The following is an 8,558-nucleotide window of genomic DNA, read 5'->3' on the forward strand; positions in this document are numbered from 1 at the left end:
GCCTTCTTTCCTCTTCTGTCCACTTCTGCGTATTCTGGACTGTTTGTGAATTCCATTATGCTTGCTTTCAGCAAAGCTTCAGCCTTCCCTTTGGGATTAAACAGCCTTCCTGTAAATATAGCAAAAGATGCTTATGTTTTCATTATTTTTCCTACAAGAAGAAACGTTTTCAAGTTCGCATCCACTGAGTGTCTTCTTCCCCCATTCTGCATCCAGAAGCATGATATGGCCATCGTTGTAAAGTCCATTGAGTGACCACTCAAGCTTGGTGGTGGACCAAGCACTGAAGAGTGAATTTCATAATCTTAGTGTCAGATTCCTGAATGCTCGCCAGCAGTAGTGTTATCACGTGCATGTGCATGAATGATCTCACGTACACACACACACAGACTAAAATGCACAGATCATACAACTGTAAGTCTATATGAATATGAATGAATGTGAATATGAATGAGTATGAATATGAATATGTGTTTACTGCATTACATTCAAATTAGGCCAAATACACTTTGGAGGAGAAGATAAGGTAGATTTGTAGCTCTGGTAGAAGTTGGTCATTCTGTATTCAGACCGGAGAAGGATGGAGGAGAGTCACTCCTCTGAAGACGAAGAGACTTCATGAAAGAGGTGGAGTCCCAGGAGCCGAGGGAGACGAGGCTGCGGCGAACGGCAGGTGGATGGGATGGAGGGGCCAGGGTTTCAAGACCACACAGTCGCTGGACCCGAACAGCCCCACATTGTCCGCGGCAGAGAATATAAAAGATTCCGTGGGTGTAGTCCTGATTTCAACTGTAGTCAAGTGTCCATTGAAAACCCACGTTGCAGCTTTCCTACCCTATCTCAGTGCCCCTGGAACAACTCTCACCAAACTTCTCTTTTCTGCTTACAAATCATTATTCCCGAGGGCCTTACCACTCACCACCAATAATTAACGCCCCCCCCCAATTTTGACTAAATTCCCTATCTGTTTATTTGCTTTTATTTTTCCTGCCTGCTCCACAATCTACTTATTGTAGTAGTGACTTTTAAAATTCTATTGATGAGACTCTCACTGTATCACATTTGTAAATTGCTCTTTTCTTAAAAATGGAGACCCAAAACTGCCTGCTATAGACAGGAGAAGGCATCTAGTTGCTCCAAAGCACGGCCAAGTGGGTGTTGCTGGACTGTCTCTGGAGTGTGATGGGCTGCTTCCGCTTGCAGTGGAGGTCGCTGATTCCCCTGTCCTGTAGCTTTAGTTATTAGAGTCGTTAAGCTGGTGTCTGTCTTGCTGTAACATCTCATATTTTCCCTTAGTTTTGCTCTTTGAAACAGTATGGAAGAGATCTACTTCTTTTTCAGTGTAACAGCTCTTTAAAGACTTGACAAGTGTTTGCCTTTTGTTAGCTTATTTGTCTAAGCTCTTTGTTTTCTCCAGCACCTTCCGACAGAACTTTCTGCAGTGATGGGAACGTTCTCTGCCACTTGGGGCTATTGAGCACTGGAAATATGGCTAGTGTGACTGAGAAACAGAATTCTAATTTTATTTAATTTTAATTAATTTAAATTTAAACACCCAGATGAGATGAGTGACTCTTGTGTTAGGCAGCTCTAAAAACTCTGGGACTTAGTACCTCAAGACGTGGCTGTCTTCCAGCTGTTCCCACAAACACACAGTCACCTCAAACACGGTAAAACCACGCACAACGGGGGCCCTCGGTCTCTTTGGAGGCCAGTCTTAGTTGTTGTTGAAACTGAGAAAAAACCCCAACCCAACCTCCAGGGTCCTGACAGTAATGTCCGCTTTTATTGAAGTTTTCTTAGAAGGGGTAGAAGATGAAGATTTTAGCTCCCATAACTCAAAACTTACAAAAAAATTCCTCATTCACTATCTTTCTCTCTTTCCCTAAGAGACAGAGTCCCTAAAGTCCATCTCTTTACAGTGGCTGCCCCCCCACCTTTCTCTTCTTTCTCACAAACAACTCTCCTCCTCTCTGAATACCACTTCTGCTCCCCGCCCCCCCCAGAGTTCCTAGGGTGCTCCTGTCTCTCCAACTCCCCTTCCCTGTCATTATCTCTGCTCAGGAAAACCAGGGACCTTTTTCTGGACCCATCTTTCTTGGGGGTGACTGCAGCTAGAAAGTCATAAATCACTCCCCCCCCACCCTTCCTCATACAATTCTTAACCTTCCTCTAGGAGTCCCCACATTTTCTCTTCTTCTTATTGCTGCAGAGTCTCTGGCACTCTTTGGCAGAAGTTTCTCTACCATCTTTTCATTCCAGATCTACGGCTGGCAAACCCTAAAGCTGCTTCTTCATCGTCTCTTTCTCTCCTTGTCTTTCCATTTTGTTTGTCTTTTCTTCCTGCTTGTATGTTTTTTTCAACAAGTTTACTGTCCCCTTGCCGGTCTTCTGCATACGAACAGGCTGCGTCTGCTGGGGGCGCAGGCTGCACCCCCCACGGGCGCCGCCCAGGGCCGCATCCTCTCTCGTGTGGCCTTTCTGCTCACCCTCGTTGTCCAGGCCCACCTCCCTTTGTTGTCGCTTTTCATCTCCGTATCCTCAACAACATTCACTATTTTTAAAGAAAATTACTTTGGGGGGGTCTCATTTTTTCCCCAGGGGATCTCTTGTAAGTCTCTGCGCTGTGACATAAGACTGTGTATGTAGCATTGGTTTCTGTGGATTGGGGGTGGGGTGTGAGGGGCGGAGTGACCTCTCAACCTCAGCACTCACTGCACTCAGGCTGTGGGCTGGGGAGTGTTTTGTTGGGTGGGGGGAGCTGTCCCGTGTGCTGTAGGATGTTTAGCAGCCTCCCTGGCCTCCACCCACTAGGTTTCAGTGGGACCTTTTCAGTTTTGACAAACCAGAATATCTCCAGGCACTGCCAGATGAGCCCTGGAGGGCAATGTTTTCCCGCGCTCACCCATTGTGGGAAACTACTGTTCTAGAATGTCACCTTTCTGCAATTGATACATGGTTATTATACTTTTCTCCCCAGTTATTGATTTGTTTGTTTAGCCTGGATTTTCAAAAGTGTGGTCTTTGTCTTACTTGGTAGGAGGTAGCCTCTTAAAATTGCAGGTTCCTGATTTCATCCTAGACCTACTGAATCAGAAATGCTGGAAGTGGAATCTGAAAATCAAATTTTTACAAGATGGTACCCCCAGCCCCTCCCCAAACAGGCAATTTTTATGCCCTGGGCTTGACCCTCCTGTGGCATAAGTGCTGCATTGCCCACATTTTTTCCCTGCCAGTCTTCCCGGTGCTCCAGCTTTGCTTCCGCTCTCGACTTCATGATGCCAACACAAATAGGGAGGCCTCAGGTTACCAGGACAACTGGAGCACAGGAAACCGTAAAGGCTCCGCGCTCCCACAAGGCATCACAGGCTGTGGCTCTGCCCGCCTGCTTTCTCCTCAGGGACACAGTCACACTTCCTACTGCCTGTTCTCAAACCACCCAGAGTGTCAGCTGCCTAGACTCAAGGCACGGACCCTGGTTGTGCAGACCTGGGAGTGGAATATGGAATTGGTGGGGTGAGGAATGGTAAATGAAGCTTTCTTACACCAATATTCCATGTTACCTCTGAGGTAACTGAATTTTGTACTGGTGAGAATTATATTCCCCTGAGAGTTCAAAAGATTATGAGCGTCATTTATCTGGCTTCCTTGGATCTTGAGTCTCTTTGGATGCCAGGTTAGAATTTGTTACAGTTTGCTTTGAATCAAAAGAGTTAGCAATCTACTTCTGATTCACTGGGAGTAGCTCATATTCAGCAAGAAAAGAATAACTAACATAATGAATTTGGGTTCTATGTACATTTTATTGCAAAGCTAGACATTTATCTTAAGATCATCTGGTCTGATGAAGTCTTTAAAGCCACGAATAAAGGAAAGCCTACTTGCACTTAGATGCTTAGGAAATGTTGGATCGCTGCAAACCCAGAGCAGGCCGCCTCCCGGGGACGTTCGTGGCAAGTCGGAGCAAGAGAGAATGAAGGGTGATAAGGCAGACTGGTCACTTTTTCCAAGCAGCTGAAGGAAAAACTGTCCTGTGGAAGAGTGGTTAGATTTTCTCGGTCTAGTTCCAGAGGTGGAATACGGGCCTTTTTTTTCAGATGACAGTGGTCCGGGACAGATTTTGGCTTGATAAGGAGGAACGTTTGAATAGTTAGAGGACCTCAAATTGGAATGAGTTGAATTGTTGGGCAGTGAGTTATTTGTGACTGAGTCGTTTATACAGAGGCTAGATTACCATTTGTACAAGGTTTGGATGATGTTTTGGACATTAACTTGGGCTTGGCCTATAAGAAGCAGGCAAATTTATTGGAAGTCAAGTCATCCTTTCTATTATATGATTTTGTGGCAACTATTAGAGTCATTGCTATTTTCCTAGGCACCTCTGCCCGTTTTACCCCCTTGAGTCATTGAATATTAGAGCTGGTAGCAGAGTCTTTAGAAATTTCTCAAATGTTCCCTAGTCCTCTGGAGATTCCCCAAGAATGCCCAGTGGCTACGAGGTGAAATTAAGGATAGCTGGTGTTCCGAGCCCATTAGCCATGCTTCATCCAGAACAATCTTGCTTTTTAAAAATGTTTTTCAGGAAAAAAAAGGTATTCTTCTGAAAAATAATCTTTGAGACCCCGATATTCCAAGTTCTTCATTTTAATCGACATGCAAACTGAGATGTGGGGCAGGGACGTGCCTTGCCTAAAGGTCACATAGCTAATTAATTTCAGAGTTGGAATTCAGATCAAGCTCTTCTGGTTCCAATCATTTGCTTTCCAGTCTACTAGTCTACCTCCTTATCATTCAGTAAAAGTTTCTCTCCATTCCCCTGGCCATGACTGCAGTCCAGAGTTTACTGCAGTCCAGAGTTTATTTCTTCAGCCCTCCGATTCCCTGTTGCTGCGGAACTGGTCCCCCTGCTGTCCAGGCTCTCCTTCTGGTGTGTATTACGTACACTGTTGCCACGTTACTCTCCAGCAACATTGTCTTCATTGTGAGCCTCTCTACTCAAGAACCTTGCCAGTATTGCCTAAAAGAACTTTTCAGCCTGACACATTGTTAACATTCTTTAGGATCTTCATTGTTCAGCTGAACTTGAGTCCAGATCATCCTATTATTGGTAATTAACGGGCTATATAATAATGAGATTCACTGAGTCCCACTCTACCCCTAGACTTCGACTATGGAAGGATTTTTTGTGTGTACAGTTTTAATCAGGGATGATGAGAAGATACAAAAATAGAAGATCACATCTTATGAACAGAAGTTGCATAGCAATATGTTTAATACAATCCTATTTGTAGTACACATACATGCATTTTTTAAAAAAGAATGAGATGTATAGAAATTGTCTGGAAGAAAACACAACAAACAGGTAACAGATATTCACTCCGATGAGGGAGATTGAGAAAGGAAAGAGGAGAGGGGAGGAAGGAGGGGACTTAAAATATTTATTTCTCCACTTAGCAGAGCCTCAGAGGATGGAAAGGAAACCTAAGGAACCAGGATTGGAGCTGACAGAGAAGGAACTGCTCGACTGTCTTGTCTGGCTCCACAGCAAACCATTTCTTTGCCTCTCCAATCACTCAGCTGGAGAAGTCAAGTCCCAGGAGATCATTTGATTGGCCGAGCTTGAGTCAAGTGCCGTAGATGGCTGTCTGGATATGGGAAGAAAGGATCTGGGGGAAGGAGTCCCAAAGGAAAAGCCTTGGTTTCTGTCAAAAGAGGGCGAGCATTTGAGTTTACCCTCCCAACAGGTTGTACCCAGAGTGGGAGAGATAGTCGCCTGAACGAGGACATCAGAGTGCTCTTAGAAGGAGGCGTGGATGCTGGAAACTACAAATGGCAACTGTCCATTGAATTCATTGCCTGTGCCCCTACTTCTTATCTATAGCTTCGTTCTAGGCCTTCCTTTCCTTGTGGCCCAACCCAAGGTCTCTAGTATGACTTTACCACTCACTGGGGGTGGGGGTGGGGAGTGTAAGGTAGGGCAGGCAGGTAGGGGGCAGGCAGCAGGTTTTACTTTGCTTCCTCCCTGTCCTGTGCTTACACAGAAAGCCTGATGGTTTTAAAATTGATCATAACAAACATTTTCTAAGTTGAGTTTCACAAATCAAATCCTGATAGAAACACCTGGCTGTTCTAACTACCTGTTCCTTGATGGCGGCACCGTTCTTCCCCTGCGCCCCAGAGAGCGTGGCCAGGTACACCTCCGCCCTCGTGTGTCTGTGTGTGTGCATTCACGGGTGCCTGCCGGCATCCATGCCGGGTGATTGTCCTCTTTGGAAGGTCCAGGCTCCAATCAGAGTGTGTAGTAGAAGTGTTCTGTTTTCTCACAGTGGGAGTGTTTCACTTTTGAAGTATTCACTTTCTGAAAAAATTAGCTTTCTTCAACTCTGTGGGGTCAGTGGACACAGCCCTTCCCCCTCCCATGACTGAGGGCCGATCAGGGGGCCCCTGGCCAGAAGGAATGCATTGTTTTGGAAATGGATTGTCATTCCCTCCTTATCCCCTTTTGGGAGTGGCTTCCTGTCCTGCCACTGCTTCTGGACCCCTTCCTTCTGCAAAGACACACTGAGACAATCAATGTAGGGTCATGCAACCTGGGCCGGTGCTGCCTTCATCTGGGACCCCTTATCGTGAGCCTCACACTGGAGGAGGAGCGGTCCCTCTCGCACCAACCCGCCACTGTGGGTGCGCTCCCGTGTAACGTGAGTATAAGCGGCCTGTCCACATCGGCTAGTCCTCCGGGTGGTTTTTTCAGAATATCACGAACATGCAAGCAGCTCCCCGGTTAGGAGCAGCTGTGTTACAAGCTCATTATAGCTTAGGCCTGATTTTTAAACAATTAATTGGGTTGATTGCGAGAGAGTGTGCTAATTCACTCTGTAACTTCTGTGAATAAACAAATTCCCTACTCTGCATTCCCACCGGACAGAGAACCCATTCCTCTGGTATGTGTCCGCAGGTCGGTGGTTCGAGGAGGATCCTGTTTGGAGATGGACTGCTGAACCTCTGTGATGATTTGCTGGCCAGCCACCACTCATAACAAAAAGGACTTAAATTACTCCTTAATTCTTGCAAAATAATTATCTTTGAAATATAATTTACCTGCAAGACAATGCAATGCACCCATTTCAAGTGTACAATTCAGTGAGTTTCAGCAGATGTTTAGATCCGAGTGACCATCTTCCCAGTCAATGTGTAGAAGTACGTTTCTGTCACCCCTAAACTCCCCGCTGTCCTTTGCAATCAGCCTCCCCACACCCACCCCAGACGTTCACTGGTCAGATCTCTATCACCGTAGATTAGTTTTGTCCATTACAGAGCCTCACAGAAATGGGATCATAGAGTGTGGATTCAGTGTTTGGCTTCTTTCATTCAGCATATTTTTTATACTCATCCATGTTTTTGTGTATATCAATAATTCATCCCTTTTTATTGTTGAATAGTTTTCCGTTGTTGGTTATACCACAATCAGTTTATCCATTCATCCGCTGATGGAAATTTAGATTGTCTTCCATTTTCTAGAATCTGCTGTGAACTTTCACACACATTTTTTTTGTGGATGTTTGTTTGCATTTTTCTTGGATAAATACATAGGAGTGAACTCTCAGGATTGATGGTAAGTGAATGTTTCATTCAAAAAAGAACAGAACTGCCGACCCATTTTCTCGAGCGGCTGTGTGAGTCCGTGCCTCTGCAGCACTGCACGCCAGCCCCTTCCAGCTCCCTACGTCCTCCTCGCACCCGGGACTGCCAGGGCTTTCGTCGTCCTGCTCAGTGTGTGTCGGGGTCTCACTGTGGTTTTAACTTGCATTTCCTCAGTGAGTGAGGAACGTGTGTTCATGTGCTTACTTCCAGCAGTGTTTCATGTTTGGTTGAGTCTGTTTAACCATTTGTCCATTTAAAAAATGGGAATGTTTGGCTTCTTGTTATTGCATTGTAAGAATTCTTTATATATTCTGGATACAGTCCTTTGTGTGTATATCAATTAAAAATATTTCTGCCCAGTCTATGGCTTGGCCTTTTATTTTAAATGATTTTTTAAAATCAACATTTCAGTCTTAATGTGGCTTCTTGTGTATCGACTTTTTATTTTCTTTATGGTGTCTTTTGAAGAGCAGAAGTCTTAAATTTTTGTGAAATCTATTTTTTCCCTTTTTTTCTTGTATGGTTAGTGCTTTTTGTGTTCTACATAAGAAATCTTTGCTTACACCAAAGTGACAAAGATTTTCTGTGTTTTCTTCTAAATCTAGAAGTTTTAGCTTTTATGTTTAGGTCTTTTTTTTTAAAGTTTTTGTTTATTTATTTAGAGGGGAAGAGAAGAAAGAGAAGAAGAGAAACATCAATGTGTGGCTGCCCCTCATGTGTCCCCAACTGGGGACCTTGCCTGCAACCCAGGCATGTGCCCTGACCGGGAACCGAACCAGCAACCCCTTGGTGTGCAGGCCCTTGCTCAATCCACTGAGCCATACCAGTCAGGGCTATGTGTAGGTCTTTTTATGTTTATGAGTATAATTCATTTTGATCACTTAACTTTGTCCTCAATGCACAACAGATTCAATAGA

General features: G+C 44.8%; 1 long non-coding RNA gene across 1 annotated transcript; it reads left to right on the top strand.

Moving 5' to 3' along the window:
• The first annotated feature begins 5,930 nt into the window (after positions 1–5,930).
• LOC123819670 lies at positions 5,931–8,000 on the top strand. Its single transcript, XR_006785848.1, has 2 exons — positions 5,931–6,698; positions 6,956–8,000. It is a non-coding gene; the product is annotated as an uncharacterized LOC123819670 (long non-coding RNA).
• Positions 8,001–8,558: the final 558 nt, after the last annotated feature.

This window comes from Phyllostomus hastatus, unplaced genomic scaffold (assembly GCF_019186645.2).
Source record: "Phyllostomus hastatus isolate PE091 unplaced genomic scaffold, TTU_PhHast_1.1 phas_contig_34, whole genome shotgun sequence".
Taxonomy (NCBI): Eukaryota; Metazoa; Chordata; class Mammalia; order Chiroptera; family Phyllostomidae; genus Phyllostomus; species Phyllostomus hastatus.